We start from the raw sequence: 20,572 nt of genomic DNA on the forward strand, positions 1-20,572 counted from the left end.
TTTTATAAAAATCTAGGTTTTTCACCTAAACCCTTGATTTATAAGATTTACTAGTTATAATCTACCTATAATCTATATATTTAACTCAAGGAGTGTGGAATTAACTTACCTTTCAATTGCTAGTTGAAACCCCCTTCTCAAAGCTCTGAAATCGCCCAGATGTGGAGAGAAAATGGGCAAAAATGGTGAATTTCCGTTCTTTTAAGCTTTCTGCCAAACAGGCCTTTCGCACCTGCGGATGTTGGAACGCATTTGTGGCTTTCGCACTTGCGGAAAAATCCTCGCAGGTGCGAGTTTCACTCGCCTGGGCCAAGGTCGCTTCTGCGCACCCTTCTTCGCAGGTGCGCAAATTCTCCGCATCTGCGGTCCATTGCCCCCTCCCCTTTTCCGCTTCTGCGCACAAGGACTCGCATCTGCGAGGTTTGCTCCTGTGAGCTACTGCCACACCTGCGAGTGGCGCACCTACGGCTGGCCAAGCGAAGATGCGATTCTAATAGTAGCTGGGAGCTTCAGTTTTGGCTCCCAACTTTCAACTTGGTCTGAGCCTCGTCCGATTAACACTCGGGACGCCCAGGGCCCCGCCCGAACATACCAACAGGTTTGTAATCATAAAACGGACTCGCTCAAACACTCGGAATGCGTAAAACAATATTGAATCTAAGAATCATACCCTAAACCAAATTGATTCAAACTTAAGAATTTCAAGTTCTTCAATTTACTTCTAATGCGCCGAAATATACTTAAACTACTCGGAATAACACGAAATTTTGCGTGCAAGTCTTAAATCACTATACAGAACTATTCCCAAACTTAAAATTCCAAACGGACTTCAATTACTCAAAATCCTACTCCAAACCAAATTTAAAGAAGTTTAAACCTTCAAATAGTTGATTTTTACTATTAAGCTTCAAAACGCTCCCGGGTTATCCAAAACCCGATCGAGACATACGCCCAAGTCTAAAATCATCATACGAACCTATTAGAACTGTTAAATCCCGATTCCGGGGGTCATTTTCTCAAAATGTTGACCGAAGTCAAACTTGGCTTTTAAGGCTAACTTAAGGAACCAAGTGTTCCGATTTCAACCCAAACACTTCCAAATCCCAAACCAATCATCCCCGCAAGTCGACAATCATTAAAATCACATACAAAAAATTTTAATTTAGGGAACGGGGTTCTAAAAGTTAAAATGACCGGTTGGGTCATTACATACAAAAGTTGGGAAAATAAAGAAAAATCTAAACTACTGCATCTCGGGAACCTAAAGGAAGAGAAGTGTTCGCGCCCCCAGGGGAAGTGGGTAGATCCGCCGATGGCTCAACATATTGTCCCTCATCAGTTTGGCCTTCAACATCTTCGCCTTCCGGTTCCTCTTCATTTCACGAAGTTTCGGAACCAGAACAAGAAGAACCAAAAGCATCAGGCCCTACCGGGAGACCCCTTTTAGTAGCTGAGTCTAGCTCACGGGCTTTAGCAATTTTGGCATCAATGTCAATGATACATGCTTTAGCCTCTTTCAAGGTTTTTCTCCTTATGTTGTACATAACGCCAGTTTTCTCAAAAAATGAGGGAAGTCGCTCGACCCTTGATTTCTTTTTTAAGTTGGTTAACCTCGACATAAAGGTTTTCCCATGCGGGTCTAATGGACTTGAGGCTAACGTCGAGTTCGTAGACAGTAGAGCTAAAAATTCTATTATTGTCACCACCCAAAATTCCAGCACAGATGTTGTGACGACACTTAGTATCTAAGATTAAGTAAGCCGATTATAATTACAATTCAAGCCATTTTTTTAACATATAATTTAATACAAGTGTCGAAACCAAAAGCGGAAACAAATATAAAAACCTCCCAAGACTGGTAATACTGAGTCACGAACTCTAACTGAATACATGGAATGATCTCAAGTATCAAATACTCAATACTGTTTGATTAATAATTAACAGAACAAAAAAAATGAAAAGACTCCAAGGGAATGCGGCGACCAAGCAGCTCTATCTTGAATCCTTGCGATCACGCTTTAACTCTATCCGAGTCCGATATCTCCAATACCTGACTCTGCACAAAAATGTACAGAAGTATAGTATGAGTACACCACAGTCGGTGGTAAGTATCAAGACTAACCTCAGTGGAGTAGTGACGAGGTACAATCAAGACACTCACTAGTCTAATAACTTGTGCAATATAGTATACAAAAATAATTAAAACAAATAACAATAATAGCAACACTAATCAATAAGTGATATACACAGCAGGGCAATAAGAACACCGTTAATATTGCTCAATAATTAATAAATACAAGTACAACCAATTAATCTAGTCCTTCAAATATAAATCTTTCGCCTATATGCTTCTCAAATAATAATCTTCAGGATATAATACTTTCCAATAAGCATATTTCGCATATACTCTCTTCAAATAAATATCTTTCAAATATAATTCTTTCAATATAATTCCCTCAAATAAATATCTTTCAAGTATAATTCTTTCAAATAAATCTCTTTCAAATATAATTCCCTCAAATAATTATCTTTCAAATATAATTCTTTCAAATAAATATCTTTCGAATATAGTTCTTTCAAATAAATCTCTTTCAAATATAATTCTTCAAATAAATATATTTCGAATAAAAGTCACCCTGTGACTCCTCATTTTAAAACCATAAAATACGGGTCTCAGCCCACTTTCATATTTTCACGGTACCTCGTGCCAATTTATCCATAACAACCGCACGGACAACTCACGTGCCAATATTATCACCATCATTTAACCACGACACCTCATTGTAATGACCCGACTTGTCGTTTTAAGAATTTAAGCCCCGTCTGGAGGCATAAGGCTCTGAGCAGCTTCTTATTATGTGTATTGACGTGCGTGCGCGGTTGAATTGAGTTACCGGATGATTCAGAGTGATTTGGGACACTTGGTCCCCAAAACGGAAGCTTAAGTCTTAGGATTTTTACCGTAGTCGGAACTGTGTGAAGACGACTCCGGAATGAAATTTTTATGATGTCAATAGCTCTGTATGGTGATTATGGACATAGGAGGAGCGTGTCCGGAAAGTTATTTGGAGGTCTGTAGAGGTATTTGGCTTGAAATGGCGAAAGATGAATTTTTGAGAAGTTTGACCGGGGGGTTGACTTTTTGATATCGGGGCCAGAATCCGATTCTGGAAACTGGAATAGCTTCGTTATGTCAATTATGACTTGTGCGCAAAATTTGAAGTCATTCCAGATTGATTTGATGTGTTTCGGCACAAGATATAGAATTTAAAATTTCAAAGTTCAATAGGCTTGAATTGGGGTATGATTCGTGGCTTTGATGTTGTTTAATGTGATTTGAGGCCTCAAGCAGGTTCGTGTTATGTATTGGGGCTGGTTGGTACGATTGGACGGGGTCCCGAGAGCCTTGGGTTTGATTTGGGGTGGTTCCGGACCAAGTTTGGGTGTTTTGATGCTGCTGGTTGCTGGTTCTGGTGTTGTTCTTCGCATTCACGAGGAGCCTCTCGCGTTCGCGAAGAAAGATTTTGCTGTTGGGATTTTGTTCTTCACGTTCGCTAAGAGGTTCTCGCGTTCGCGAAGAGGGAAATTATGCTGTTCGTCGTCTGATTTTAGAGGCTCTTATCTCGCAATCTATAAGGAATTTGGAGATAATCCAAAATTGAAAGTTGTAGTTCTTTGTGTCTAGATTTCAGAAAGGTAAACCATTTAGAATTTGGAGTTGTGTACCAAGAGTTATGGTGGATATACTACAAGCTGTCTGGGAAGAGATTGGAAATCTCTGTTGCATAGGGCTGACTTTGGAAAATTATATTTTGCAATCTATAAAGAATGGGGAGATTAGCAACACATTAAAGTTATAGCTCTTGGAGTCTAGTTTCCAGAAAGTTAAACCATTTGTCATTTGGAGATTTGTACAAAGTGTTATGACCATTATACTAGAGGCTGTATGAGAAGAGTTTGAAAATGATTGTTGGAGAATTTGTTCATCCCGAACGTGAGGGAAGGGCCGCGAACGCGAAGAAAAAATCCCGGGGCAGTAGAATAAAATCCAAATTCGTCACATTCTTCCATTTTTGGACCAAGAAAACTCGGGTGAGGCGATCTTTCGAGAGTTTTTTTAAGGGAAACGTTATGGTGAAGGTTAGTATTGTAGATCATCGACAAGTATCCTATGGATTCGCGCCAAGTGAGGGGAGTCCACTATCAATGATCAGATTGCGAGGTCATGTGTTATATCAGTTTTGGCCTGAGATGTATTTACGTGGTAATGAAAGGTTCTCCGAAACTTTTATATGAGTAAGGGGTGAGATTTGTATGGGATGATGCTGGGGATTGCGGTATTCCCGCGTCCTTAATAATTCTACATTTTAGTACCAGCGGGGTCACATCAACAATTTCAAAATGTTTGGGGTGCTATAGTAAGTTCTTTTAATGCACCATCGGCACGGGGTCCTTACAGTGGTTATTCCAGTTAATACTCCAAGTGCATGGTCAGTTAGAGGTGGAGGACAGGCGGGTAGAGGGCGCCTAAGAGGTGGAGGCCCGGCCCGTTGATATAATCGCTATAATTTTGGCTGACGCCGATACACCAGATGGTGTCGTTATAAGTACGATCCTGATTCTGTTAAAAGAGGATATTTTTCCTTAATTTGATTCGGTTCTGGATATTGAGGTGAGTCCCCCTATTATGCTCCACTTATGGGTGAGTTTCATAAATTTGTGACTCACTTATATGTTTATCCCTGTTGGGAGATTTAAAGATGTGAGCCCGTGTCTGTCATTTTATTTTTGTGCACCATTTAGGGCTATAAGTCTAATTTTTTTAATTATTCATTTCAGTGGGTTTTGATATGATTTGGGAATAATTGATTTCAATTTTTATAAATTGTATGCCCTACCGGTATGAGGGTTCGTTATGTGTTATGAAAAATGTTTATGAAATTTATTGAAAAGAAGAAAGAAAGGAAATTGAAATATAATTGACACAATCTGCAAAATACTTGTGATTCGGAGTTGAGGACGAGATCCTCGTATTTTTACATGATGTGAAATATTTAAACCGGGCTACAAGCCACGGTGAAAATTATATAAGGACGAGGTCCTTGTGGTGAAATATATATGAGTTTACAATTCTACCTTTGTGAAATGTAATTTGTACAATAATATTAATAGGGAGTCATGCCTGTTAGGCTTATCTGATAATTCTAGTATATTTTCTGTGCATATTCAGCCATTTTTATGCTTTAAACATTGAGCTTTAACCTATAAGATGAGTTCCCAGGTGGCGTTAAATGTGACTCGCTAAATCGGAAAAATATTTATGAGGTCTTCAAGCCTCACATAATGTTGTCAGTGTTGTGAAAAATTTGAAACCAGGTATTGGTTAATATGAGATTAATTGATGATGTTGAAATTAATTATGAACAGCTTTTAAGACCTGAGATGTGGTGATGAGCATACATATGATGTACTTCATATCCTGATATCATAATGATTATGCAATGCTTGTAATGCCGTGATCGGTGTTATTGATATATACCTTGTGGATGTGTTGTTAGGAGTCGTTTTGGTGTTACTCTGGCAGGTGAATAGGCCCATTTACAAGGGAGACTCTGCCGAAATTTTGTGAAAAATTTGAGAGTTAGAAAAATTGGGAGATTGATATGTGTGAAAGAAGAGATAAATTATGTTATGTGCTTGAGGACGAATGATCCTAAGCGGGGAAAAATGTAACACCCCAGAAGTTTTTTGAAGTACTTCAACGCTATCAAGAAAGTTGATGTGTGCGTAGGCACAAGTTGCTATAGCAAGTTGAGAAAAATACCGTGCGTTGTTGTGAAAAAAAAATCAGGCCTTTTGAAAATGTTTGGAGTTTAAGAAATTGGTCTTAAAGTTTACAAATATGGATAAAAGGAATAATCTCAATTGAGATGGTGTTGTCGGGCTTATCTCAAATGCGGTAATGTGGGATCAACCGTGAGTATATGTGTAAAAGTAAAATCATCAATTTGGTAATCTCAGAATAATTCTTAGCACATTCGAGGATGAACGTTTGTTTAAGAGGTGGAGAATGAAACGACCTGACTTGTCGTTTTAAGAATTTAAGCCCCGTCTTGCGGCATAAGGCCCTGAGAAGCTTCTTATTATGTGTATTGACTAGCGTGCGTGGTTGAATTCAGTTATCGGATGATTCAGAGTGATTTGGGATACTTGGTCCCCAAAACGGAAGCTTAAGTCTTAGGATTTTTACTGTAGTCGGAACTATGTGAAGACGACTCCAGAATGAATTTTTATGATGTCAATAGCTCCGTATGGTGATTATGGACTTAGGAGCGTATCTGAAAAATTATTTGGAGGTCTGTAGAGGTATTTGGCTTGAAATGGCAAAAGATGAATTTTTGGGAAGTTTGACGGGGGTTGACTTTTTGATATCGGGGCCAGAATCCGATTCTGGAAATTGGAAAAGCTTCGTTATGTCAATTATGACTTGTGTGCCAAATTTGAAGTCATTCCAGATTGATTTGATGTGTTTCGGCACAAGATATAGAATTTAAAATTTCAAAGTTCATTAGGCTTGAATTGGGGTATGATTCGTGGCTTTGATGTTGTTTGATGTGATTTGAGGCATCGAGCAGGTTGGTGTTATGTATTGGGACTGGTTGGTACGATTGGACGGGGTCCTGAGGGCCTCAGGTTTGATTCGGGGTGGTTCCGGACCAAGTTTGGGTGGTTTGATGCTGCTGGTTGCTGGTTCTGGTGTTGTTCTTTGCATTCGCGAGGAGCCTCTCGCGTTCGCGAAGAAAGATTTTGCTGTTGGGATTTTGTTCTTCGCGTTCGCGAAGAAGGAAATTGTGTTGTTCGTCGTCTGACTTTAGAGGCTCATATCTCATAATCTATAGGGAATTTGGAGATAATCGAAAACAAAAAGTTGTAGTTCTTTGTGTCTAGTTTTCAGATAGGTAAACCACTTGGAATTTGGATTTGTGTACCAAAAGGTATGGTAGATATACTACAAGCTGTCTGGGAAGAGTTTGGAAATCTCTGTTGCATAGGGCTAATTTTGGAAGCTTATATTTCGCAAGCTATAAGGAATGGGGAGATGAGCAATAAATTAAAGTTATAGCTCTTTGAGTCTAGTTTCCAGAAAGTTAAACCATTTGTCATTTGGAGATTTGTACAAAACGTTATGACCATTATACTAGAGGCTGTCTGAGTGGAGTTTGAAAATGATTGTTGGAGAATTTGTTCATCGCGAACGCGAGGGTAGGGTCGCGAACGCGAAGAACAAATCCCTAAGCAGTAGAATAAAATCCAAATTCATCACATTCTTCCATTTTTGGACCAAGGAAGCTCGGGTGAGAAGATCTTTCGAGAGTTTTTCAAGGGAAACATTATGGTGAAGTTTAGTATTATGAATCATCGACATGTGTCCTATGGCTTCGCGCCAAGCGAGGAGAGTCCACTACCAACGATCAGATTGCGGGGTCATATGTTATATTAGTTTTGGCCTGAGATGTATTTACGTGGTAATGAAAAGTTCTCTGAAACTTGTATATGAGTAAGGGGTGAGATTTGTATGGGATGATGCTGGGGCTTGCGGTATTCCTGCGTCCTTAATAATTCTACATTTTAGTACTAGCGGGGTCACATCAACAATTTCAAAATATTTGGGGTGCTATAGTAAGTTCTTTTAATGCACCATCGACACAGGGTTCTTACAGTGGTTATTCCAGTTAATACTTCACATGCATGGTCAGTTAGAGGTGGAGGATAGGCGGGTAGAGGGCGCCTAAGAGGTGGAGGCCTGGCTCGTTGATATAATAGCTATGATTTTGGCTGAGGCCGATACACTAGATGGTGTCGTTACAGGTACGATCCTGATTCTGTTATAAGAGGATATTTTACCTTAATTTGATTCGGTTCTGAATATTGAGGTGAGTCCCCCTATTATGCTCCACTTATGGGTAAGTTTCATAAATTTGTGACTCACTTATATGTTTATCCCTGTTGGGAGATTTAAAGATGTGAGCCCGTGTCTGTCATTTTATTTTTGTGCACCATTTAGGGCTATAAGTCCAAAAGAATTTTTTTATTCTTCATTACAGTGGGTATTGATGTGATTTCGGAATAATTGATTTCAATTGTTATAAATTATATGCCCTACCGGTATGAGGGTTTGTTATGTGTTATGAAAAATGTTTACGAAATTTATTCAAAAGAAAAAAGAAAGGAAATTGAAATTCAGTTGGCACAATGTGCAAAATAGTTGTGATTTGGAGTTGAGGGCGAGATCCTCGTATTTTTACATGATGTAAAATATTTAAACCGGGATATAAGCCGCGGTGGAAGTTATATAAGGATTAGGTCCTTGTGGTGAAATATATATGAGTTTACAATTCTCCCTTTGTGAAATGTAATTTGTACAATAATATTAATAGGGAGTCATGCCTGTTAGGCTTATCTGATAATTCTTGTATATTTTCTGTGCATATTCAGCCATTTTCGTGCCGTAAACATTGAGTTTTAACTTATAAGATGAGTTCCCAGGTGGCGTTAAATGTGACTCGCTAAATCGGAAAAATAGTTATGAGGTCTTCATGCCTCACATTATGTTGTCAGTGTTGTGAAACATTTGAAACGAGGTACTGGTTAATATGAGATTAATTGATGATGCTGAAATTAATTATGAACAACTTTTAAGACCTGAGATGTGGCGATGAGCATACATATGATGTAATTCATGTCCTAATATCATAATGATAATGCAATGCATGTAATGCCGTGATCAGTGTTATTGATATATACCTTGTGGATGTGTTGTTAGGAGTCGTTTTGGTGTAACTCTAGTAGGTGGATAAGCCCATTTACTGGGGAGACTCTACCGAAATTTTGTGAAAAATTTGAGAGTTAGAAAAATTTGGGAGATTGATATGTGTGAAAGAAGAGATAAATTATGTTATGTGTTTGAGGACGAATGATCCTAAGCGGGGAAAAATGTAACACCCCAGAAAATTTTTGAAGTACTTCAACACTATCAAGAAAGTTGATGTGTGCGTATGCACAAGTTGCTATAGCAAGTTGAGAATAATACCGTGCTTTGTTGTGAAAAAAAAAAATCAGGCCTTTTGAAAATGTTTGGAGTGTAAGAAATTGGTCTTAAAGTTTACAAATATGGATAAAAGGAATAATCTCAATTGAGATGGTGTTGTCGGGCTTATCTCAAATGCGGTAATGTGGGATCAATCGTGAGTATATGTGTAAAAGTAAAATCATCGATTTGGTAACCTCAGAATAATTCTTGGCATGTTCGAGGACGATCGTTTGTTTAAGAGGTGGAGAATGTAACGACCCGACTTGCCGTTTTAAGAATTTAAGCCCCGTCTGGCGGCATAAGGCCTTGAGCAGCTTCTTATTATGTGTATTGACTTGCGTGCGTGGTTGAATTGAGTTACCGGATGATTCAGAGTGATTTGGGACACTTGGTCCCCAAAACGAAAGCTTAAGTCTTAGAATTTGTACCGTAGTCAGAACTGTGTGAAGACGACTCCGTAATGAAATTTTTATGATGTCAATAGCTCTGTATGGTGATTATGGACTTACGAGCGTGTCCGAAAAATTATTTGGAGGTCTGTAGAGGTATTTGGCTTGAAATGACGAAAGATGAATTTTTAGGAAGTTTGACCGGGGGGTTGACTTTTTGATATCGGGGCCAGAATCTTATTCTGGAAATTGGAATAGCTTCGTTATGTCAATTATGACTTGTGTGCAAAATTTGAAATCATTCCAGATTGATTTGATGTGTTTCGGCACAATATATAGAATTTGAAATTTCAAAGTTCATTAGACTTGAATTGGGGTATGATTCGTGGCTTTGATGTTGTTTGATGTGATTTGAGGCCTCGAGCAGGTTCGTGTTATGTATTGGAACTGGTTGGTACGATTGGACGGGGTCCCGAGGGCCTCGGGTTTGATTCGGGGTGGTTCTAGACCAAGTTTAGGTGTTTTGATGCTGCTGGTTGCTAGTTCTGGTGTTTTTCTTTGCGTTCGCGAGGAGCCTCTCGCGTTCGCGAAGAAAGATTTTGCTGTTGGGATTTTGTTCTTCGCGTTCGCGAAGAAGGAAATTGTGATGTTCGTTGTTTGACTTTAGAGGCTCATATCTCGCAATCTATAAGGAATTTGGAGATGATCCAAAACTAAAAATTGTAGTCCATTGTGTCTAGTTTTCAGAAAGGTAAACCATTTGGAATTTGGAGTTGTGTACCAAAAGTTATGGTGGATATACTACAAGCTATTTGGGAAGAGTTTGGAAATCTCTGTTGCATAGGGTTGACTTTGGAAGCTTATATTTCGCAATTTATAAGGAATGGGGAGATAAGAAACAAATTAATGCTATAGATCTTTGAGTCTAGTTTCCAGAAAGCTAAACCATTTGTCATTTGGAGATTTGTACAAAACGTTATGACTATTATACTAGAGGCTGTCTGAGAAGAGTTTGAAAATGATTGTTGGAGAATTTGTTCATCGCGAACGCGAGGGAAGGGTTGTGAATGCGAAGAACAAATCCTTGGGCAGTAGAATAAAATCCAAATTCGTCACATTCTTCCATTTTTGGACCAAAGAAGTTCGGGTGAGGCGATCTTTTGAGAGTTTTTCAAGGGAAATGTTAAGGTGAAGGTTAGTATTGTGGATCATCGGCATGTTTCCTATGGCTTTGCGCCAAGTTAGGGGAGTCCACTATCAATGATCAGATTGCGGGGTCATGTGTTATATCAGTTTTGGCCTGAGATGTATTTACGTTGTAATGAAAGGTTCTCCAAAACTTGTATATGAGTAAGGGGTGAGATTTGTATGGGATGATGCTGGGGCTTGCGGTATTCCTGCGTCCTTAATAATTCTACATTTCAGTACCAGCGGGGTCACATCAACAATTTCAAAATATTTGGGGTGCTATAGTAAGTTCTTTTAATGCACCATCGGCACGAGGTTCTTACAGTGGTTATTCCAGTTAATACTCCACGTGCATGGTCAGTTAGAGGTGGAGAACATGCGGGTAGAGGGCGCCTAAGAGGTGGAGGCCCGGCCCGTTGATATAATTTTGGCTGAGGCCGATACACCATGGGTGAGACCCCTATTATGCTCCACTTATGGGTGAGTTTCATAAATTTGTGACTCACTTATATGTTTATCCCTGTTGGGAGATTTAAAGATGTGAGTCCGTGTCTGTCATTTTATTTTTGTGCACCATTTAGGGCTATAAGTCCAATTTTTTTTATATTATTCATTTCAGTGGGTTTTGATGTGATTTCGGAATAATTGATTTCAATTCTTATAAATTATATGCCCTACCGGTATGAGGGTTCGTTATGTGTTATGAAAAATATTTATGAAATTTATTGAAAAGAAGAAAGAAAGGAAATTGAAATACAGTTGGCACAATGTACAAAATACTTGTGATTCGGAGTTGAGGACGAGATCCTCATATTTTTACATGATGTGAAATATTTAAACCGGGCTACAAGCCGCGGTGGAAGTTATATAAGGACGAGGTCCTTGTGGTGAAATATATATGAGTTTACAATTCTCCCTTTGTGAAATGTAATTTGTACAATAATATTAATAGGGAGTCATGCCTATTAAGCTTAACTGATAATTCTTGTATATTTTCTGTGCATATTCAGCCATTTTCGTGCTGTAAACATTGAGTTTTAACCTATAAGATGATTGCCCGGGTGGCGTTAAATGTGACTCGCTAAATCGGAAAAATAGTTATGAGGTCTTCATGCCTGACATTATGTTGTTACTGTTGTGAAAAATTTGAAATGAGGTACTGGTTAATATGAGATTAATTGATGATGCTGAAATTAATTATGAACAACTTTTAATACCTGAGATGTGGTGATGAGTATACATATCGGAATTTGATAATTTTGGTATGGTTGAACTCGTATCGGAATGGGTGTTCGTTTTTCGTAAAACTTTTGTCGGGTTTCGAGGGACGGACCCCGCACTAATTTTTTAGAATAAAATTTTAAGTTGGTATTTTATTATCCGAAATTGTTTTCGATAAAATTTAATGAAGTGATACAATTAATTTGGATAGATTTGAGCTGTTCGGAGTTTGATTCAAGCAAGAAGGCGGTTTTGGAATATCGGCACAATTTTAATAAGATAAGTGTCTTGCTTAACCTCGAGTCGGGGAAATACCCCTTAGGCATTGAGTATTATGTGCAAATTGTGTAATTGAAAACCATGTACGCGAGGTGACGAGTACGTACTTGGTTTATATCTGCAAATTTCATTGATTAAAATCCTTAGACGCCCTTATGTATTAAGTTGGAAATTATTGGAACTTATTAAATACTCTATTTGTCATGCCTAGATCCCTATTTGTTAAAATTGTTTTTATATTATGATTTGGTATGATTGCCACCTTGAATTTATATGAAATATTATTTTGTTGAGTTGTTCACTCCCAAATATTTTTGTTACGATTTTTGTGCATATTATGGTCGAGCCATGGGCTCCTTATTGTGAAAAATGATGTATTGTTGGTTTCTGTAGCAAGTTGAAATATTTGAGCACTTGATGAGCCATTTATGATATGTGAGCACTTGATGTGCAGTTGTTGAATTCATATTTAGTTTGGGACTCCGGAACGGTATTCCGGGAGATATCCTTGCTATGCATATTTACTTTGGGACTACGCAACGGTATTCCGGGAGATCCCCCTGCCTTGCATAATTACTTTGGGACTACGGAACGGTATTTCGGGAGATCCCCTGCCCTGCATATTTACTTTGGGACTACGTAACGGTATTCCGGGAGATCCCCCTGCCCTGCATATTTACATTGGGACTATGAGGCGGTACCTCGGGAGATCCCCCTGTCTTGCATATTTACTTTTGGGACTACGAGGCGGTACCTCGGGAGTGCCCTTTGTTGATATTTTTCTATGGATGCACTTGCCTTTGGTTATTTTGTTTTTTTCCGTGATATGTAAATTCTTATGTTCTTCTGTGATGTATTATTTGATTTTATTATGTGTTTTGCATTCCTTGTTGTATTGTATTGGCTTTGGCTCCTTTTACAAGACTCTACAGATTTGTGTTTATGGTTTTTACTGATTTTCGAGAATTGAGTTGTTTTGAATAAAAGAAATTACTATTATGTTTTAATTTAATAAATTTTACATCGAAATTAGTAGTTATCGGATGCTTCATTTTAATTGGAATGTCATTTTCTTCACCCAAATGGTTTCTAAAATAAATTCATTCCTTTGTTGATTTCTTACTTGATTTAAAGATTTTAACCTTACTTTAGTGAAAATAAATTGATCCTGCGGATCTTATATACATTGATATTTTGACACGTGAGTGGTCCGTGTGATGGTGATAAAAATATAGGCACGAGGTGCCGTGAAAAAAAATGAAAGTGGGCTGAGACCCGTAATGTTTATGACTGTGAAATGAGGTGTCACATGGTGACTTTTACTTGAAAATATATTTATTGGAAAGTATTATATCCTGAAAATTATTATTTGAAAAACATATAGACGAAAGAATTTATATTTGAAGGACTTGATTAATTGGTTGTACCTGTGTTCCTTATTCGTCTGAGCAATAATTATGATGTTCTTGTTGCATTGTTGTTATATCACTGGTTGATTTTGTTGTTATCATTGCTAGTTATTTTTCAGTATTATTTTGTATACTATATTGCACAGGTTATTAGACTAGTGAGTGTCTTGACTGTATCTCGTTTCTACTCCACTGAGGTTAGTCTTGATACTTACTGGGTATCGACCGTGGTGTACTCATACTACACTTCTGCATATTTTTGTACAGAGCCAGGTATTCGAGGTATCGGACCCGAAAATAGTTAGAGTGTGATCGCAAGGATTCAAGGTAGAGCTGCTTGGTCATCGCAGTCCCTTGGAGTCTGTTCATTTCATTGTACTATTAATTTTTAATCAAACAGTATTGTATATTTGGTCCTCGTGATCATATCATGTATTCAGCTAGAGTTCGTGACTCAATACTACCAGTCTTGGGAGGTTGTATATTCTTATTTGTCCCGTTGTTAGTTTTGATTACTTATTTAATTTAAAAAAATGGCTTCAAAAATGTAATTGAAATCAGCTTACCTAGTATTAGAGACTAGGTGCCATCACGACGCCTGTGGCGGGATTTTGGGTCGTGACACTCGTGCCCACATTTCATATCACAGTTGCATGGACAATTCACGTGCCGATATCATCATTATTTACTCACGGCATCTCGTGCCCACATTTCATTTCATAATCCGCCTGGCAATAGCCACATGCTCCCAATTTCAACATAGATCAGACTATTATCAAGTTTACCGAAATAACAAGACAAATTGCACAAGATATAAAAATAAACATAAGAAAAATCACAACATCACATAAAAATTACCAACGCAATAACTCCACATCATCACATATCATCCCTGAGAATAACCACATTTATCTCTCCTATAGCCACCCTTATCACTCCTATAATAGCCTTCATTATCCCTCCGCCCTGACAATATCAATAGGTACCCTTATCGCTCCTATATCCACCCTTATCACTCCGCCCAGACAATATCCCAACACACATAACAATGGTGAAATGCCACCCTTATACCCACATAATATCAACAGTAGAATGCCACCCTTATATCCTCAAAATAATAACTCAAATAACAAAATAATTTACACGGAATATTATCACGACAATATAACAAAATCAATTCATATCACAATTTGTCCAATGGCCACAACCAATTCCAAAGATATAACAAAATTAATTAATTTTACAATAAATAGCCCAAGGCTCCACACAATATGTATAAAACCTCAAAACAACAATAGAGAGGGAAAATACTCAGTATAGGGTAATGCCTTCATTAATCCAAATTCTTGATAATTATATTAACGCCTCAGTTTAAACTTATTTCATTAATTATTTACAGATGAAAAATCCATAATATAATTATTTCCAGGAAATATCAAATCACCAAACGCATGGAATTCACATAAATATACAATTAATAATCACATCAAATTATCATATAAAAATAAATTAAGCAAACGCGAATTGAGGCATGGCAAATAGATAATTAAATAAATACCAACAATTATCTATTTTAATACACAATATGCCTAAGACTTTAACCCAATACATTTTGCACATATAAGCCCGAGTACGTACTCGTCACCTCGCGTACACGGCTTTTTTACATTTCACAAATGGCACATAAGACTCGATGCCTAAGGGGTAATTCCCCCACTGAGGTTAGCGAAGATATGTTAAGACCCAAAATCCAACTAAAGGCCATGATGGCGCCGGGCACCACTGTCAGGCAAGCCAACCATAATCAATTAACTTAATTATCCATTTTAGTATTTTTGAAATAAAAGTTTCTTCAATGAAATTGTCAGGATAAAACTCATAGAGTAAATGATAAATATTTTTAGCAACTAAATTTTTAAACAATTCACAACCATTCCCAAAACCCGGTGTCACAAGTGCATGAGTATTTACTAGGAAATTAAAAATAAAATACAGTATCTGTCCAGAATACAAATTAGACAAAAAAATATAATAACTCTAAAGGAGACACTGTTAGCTGCGGATTGTAATATAGAATACAGCTCACCTATGTCCCCACAATTATTAACCACACCTCTGCGCCCACAAGGCCGCTATACATATATGTACCTGTACAATAAAATGTGCAGCAAGTACAGTATGAGTACGAAAACAACGTGTACCCAATAAGTATCAAGCCTAATCTTGAAGTGGTAGAGACGAGATAGCCGACTTTGACACTCACTATGGGCCAATAATAATAATTGAAATAAATTGTAATTTTTCAAATCAGTATGGTTCACAGAGTTAACAATAATTTTATACAATTACCAGAAATAATAAAAATCCTTCAAATGCAACAATTTTCCAATTTATTTATTTAAATCATGCAATTTCAATAAAACTTCCAATTTATCAAATAGCTTTACAAGCTGCAATTCAATTTCAATAAATTTTTAATTTATCAATTAAATCTCATTTACAGGAATAACAATTAATTCCTTAACAAGCAAGAATAATAATTTATTAAATTCCAAGGATTTTTCAATTTATCAGTTAGCTTCGCAAGCTGAAATAAATTAGTAAAGTATCATGTAATTATTATTATTAAGCACGATTTATGCCGAGGACGTACTACCCGATCCAGAGTGTCGTGTACACTGCCGAGGGACATACGACATGATCCATAGATGCATCTATCCCGCCGAGGCGTTCGGCTCGCTCCACAAGAAAGGAGGACATTTTCTTATGTACCTCCGGAAAGAGAGTATATTTATTATAGGATAAATTCGGGAGGAAGAACAATTTCTTTTAACAATTAATTAATTTAAACAGAAAATCAAGCATATGAGATTTCCATCATTTAATATCTTTATCTAACAATTCACAAAATATTCATATATATCAATTAATATTAATTAATCAAGGAATACAATTTACACAAGTAATTCATGCTTTGAGTCCTAAACTACCCGAACTTTAGCATTTATAGTAGCTACGCACGGACTCTCGTCACCTCGTGCGTACGTAGCCCCCGCAATTAGCAACAATTATTCAATTTAATCCCTATGGGGTAATTTCTCCCTCACAAGAGTAGACAAGAGACTTACCTCGTCTCAAAGTCAACTTTTCAATTACCACGTCGCGTTGAATTCTCGATTCGACGCCGAAAATCCGAAACTATCCAAATATTATACAAAATAACTAATATACATTCAATAAATTCGAAATTCATCTATTAAATAAATTACCCTATCCAAAATGGTAAAATTCCTAAAATTCACCCCGGGCCCACATGCTCGGATTCTTAAAATTTTTGGATGAAAACGTTACCCATAATCTCATGAACTTGAATATATAATTCTACCCAATTCCATAACTATTTTCGTGGTCAAAATATCATTTTTGTAAAAATCTAGGTTTTTCATCTTAACTCTCTGATTTCTAAGATTTACTAGTTATAATCTACTTATAATCTATGTATTTAACTCAAAGGGTGTAGAATTAACTTACCTCCAAGTTGATAGTTGAAACTCCTCACAAAGAGCTCTGAAATCTCCCAACAATGGATGAAAAATAGAAAGAAATGGACTGAGTTTTCGTCCGTTTTAAGGTTCTGCCCAGACAGGTTTTTCACACCTGCGGAAGAAGTACCGAACATGCGGCTTTCGCACCTACGGAAATTCCTCGCAGGTGCGCATTTTCCTTCTTTTCCTGGTTCCGCACCTGCGGAAGAAATGCTCGCTTCTGCGCAAGCGCAGGTGCGCCCATCCCTTCGAACCTGCGCATTTTTCTTCTTCTGCGCACAAGGCCATCGCACCTGCGCATTCGCAGGTGCGCCAAATGCTTCGCATCTGCGATGGCTGGGCAGGTTTCTCTCGTTCGCACCTGCGATTGGTGGCTTGCACCTGCGGATGTCTAAGCGCATGTGCGATTATGACAGTAGCTGGGAGCTTCAGTCCTTGCTCAATTTCCCAAAATTGGTCCGAGCCTCGTCCGGTTAACACTCGGGACCCCCGGGGCCCCGCCCGAACATACCAACAGGTTTGAAATCATAAAATGGACTCGCTCGAACTCTCGGAATACGTAAAACAACATCAAATCTAAGAATCATACCCTAAACCAAATTGATTCAAACATAAGAATTTCAAGTTCTTCAATTTACTTCCAATGCGCCGAAATATACTTAAACTACTCGGAATGACACGAGAATTTGTGTGCAAGTCTTAAATCAATATACGGAACTATTTCCAACTCGAAATTCCAAACGGACTTCAATTACTCAAAATCCTACTCCAAACCAAATTTAAAGAATTTTAAACCTTCAAATAGTTAATATTCACTATTGAGCGCCAAAACGGTCCCGGGTTATCCAAAACCCGATTCGAACATACACCCAAGTCCGAAATCATCGTATGAACTTATTGGAACCGTCAAATCCCGATTCCGAGGTCGTTTTCTCAAAATGTTGACCGAAGTCAAACTTGTCCATTTAAAGTTAACTTAAGGAACCAAGTGTTCCGATTTCAACCCAAACACTTCCAAATCCTGAACCAACCATCCCCGCGAGTCATAAATTAATAAAAGCATGTTCGGGGAGTTTTATTTTAGGGAACGAGTATCTAAAAGTCAAAACGACCGGTTGGGTCGTTACAAGATACATATATGTCCCCCTCTCGGAACCTGATATAATTTTTATGAAATCCGAACACCCATTCCGATACGAGTTCAGCCATATCAATTTTATCAAATTACGATAATAACTCGACCTCCAAATCTAAAATTTTTGTTTTTGGAAGATTTTGCAAAAATCTTAATTTCTTCCATTAAAATCTGAATTAAACGATGAATATAACCATAGATTCATGAAATATATTCAATTTAGGATATAGAACACTTACCCCAACCAAGCTTGTGAAAACTCCTTCCAGAATCGCTTAAATCCTAGCTCCAAAAATCCAAAATGAAAATGGACAAATGACCAAGTTCAATCCTTATGTTTCTGCCCAGTTTCGCACATGCGGAGTACTTTCACGCTTCTGCATACTCGCTTTTGCGAGAAAAATCACGCTTTTGCGAATGCACTGGCCAGCAGCCCCCCTCGCACATGCAGACTCATTCCCGCTTCTGCGCAATCGCAGGTGCGAGGCAGTGTCCGCTTCTGCGCAAAGAGTCACTTTTGCGGTTCACCTCTCATTTTTGCGGTTGCGCTTTTGCGCACAATTTGCCGTTTCTGCGGCCTTCTCCGGCTGCCTTTGCCCATCTCCCCTTCAATCGCTTATGCGAGGTCGCTTCTGCGACCAAGACATCGTAGAAGCGATTGCATCAGCTATCCAGAATTTCCAGCATCTCCAAATGTCCAAAAATCGATCTATTAATCATCCGAAATCCACCTAAGGCCCTCGGTATGAGCATGTAATTTTTACCCTACCAAAATATTCCTACAAAATTAATAAATAAATTATTCATATTTATTTGATTTTTGTTAATTATTCGCAATTATTTGCATTTAGTTGCATTTCTCACGCATTTTTAGCATTTTTGAAATAATAGAAACAACAAAATATTTAAATCCTCATCAAATAGCATTATTAGATTTATAATTGAATTTAGCTCTTAATTACATGATTTGATCATATTATTAGAAGAAAATCATAAAAATGGTTTATTTTTGACATTTTTTAGTTTTAGTGTCAAAATTAGTAACTTTTCCTTTTAATAATTGAAGATTAACTAATTATGTAAATAATACAAATAAATAGTTGGTTTAATTTTACAAATTAAGATAGCTTAGTACTTAATTAGAATTTTTTAAGTTAATTAGATTTTGGAATTAATTAAATTAATTAGGGGGTTTAAGTAATTTAATCGGACTGGGCCAGTGTAAAAACCAGCCCAATCCCCAAAATTGACCCAAAAACGCCTAAGCCCAATACCCCCAAACCGGTCTGCCCCATCACTAAACCAAACGGCGCTGTTTAAGTGCCAATTGATCCATGCCGTTAATCTTCACTAGATCTAACGGTCTGGAACTGGCCTGGCACTTAATATATAAGTGTCCCCTTCACCCCCTCATTTCGTCCCCCCCCGCTCTCACATCTCTCTTTCTCTAACCCTAGAGATGACCCACCGTCTCTCCACCCTCCACTCCAAACCCTAGCCGCCCCCATCTTCCTCCAACCTAAAACCACCCCAAATCACCTAAGACCCACCTTATTCTACCCCTTTACACTTCCTAAACATCACCTCACCCCAAAACCCCATAAAATATCAACAAATCTAACCCCTAAAAACAACTGAAACCCTAACGCCACCCTAGCCCTGCCGCTGGAAATTGCCTACGGCGGCGGAGGACCTCCAAAACCCCTCAAACTCATACCATGCACTCTCTTCACCCCCCTGAACCTCACCCTACCAACCAAATTCCCAAAACCCCCACCAAAAACCCTAGATTTTAGATCTAGGGTCTCTGAAACCCTAGATCTATTTTCTATTTTTTTTATTTTTTACCTAGTCCATTTAATAATCCTCCTGCCAAGATCTCCCATCAAGGATCTCAGATCCCAGATTGGAGTTTTGGCATGAGGGTTTTTAGCGGCTAGATCTATTTTTCGGTATATTTTTATGATTAAATTCCTATTTTTCGTATTTATATTTTATGTCGATTACTGTTCTTTTTTATTTATTTTATTTATTTATTACCGCCTGATATTCTGTTTAAGTCATTTAAACAAACTTAAAAAAAATAATATATAAAATCAGTGTTTAGATATATTCTGTGTTTTATTCCGTGTTGTTATTTTTATCCTTTTTACTTTCTATTTTTGTTTTATTATTTATTTTTTATCTTTGTTAGTTCTGAGTTTATTTTTAGTATTACTGCTTTGTTATTCATTTTGTTAAATTAATTGCCATTCTTTCTTTCTTTTCTTTTTTTACTATTGTTTGTTTGGTTAAGAACTGGGCCTCGCTGAAGT

This window comes from Nicotiana tomentosiformis, chromosome 2, assembly GCF_000390325.3.
Source record: "Nicotiana tomentosiformis chromosome 2, ASM39032v3, whole genome shotgun sequence".
Taxonomy (NCBI): domain Eukaryota; kingdom Viridiplantae; phylum Streptophyta; class Magnoliopsida; order Solanales; family Solanaceae; genus Nicotiana; species Nicotiana tomentosiformis.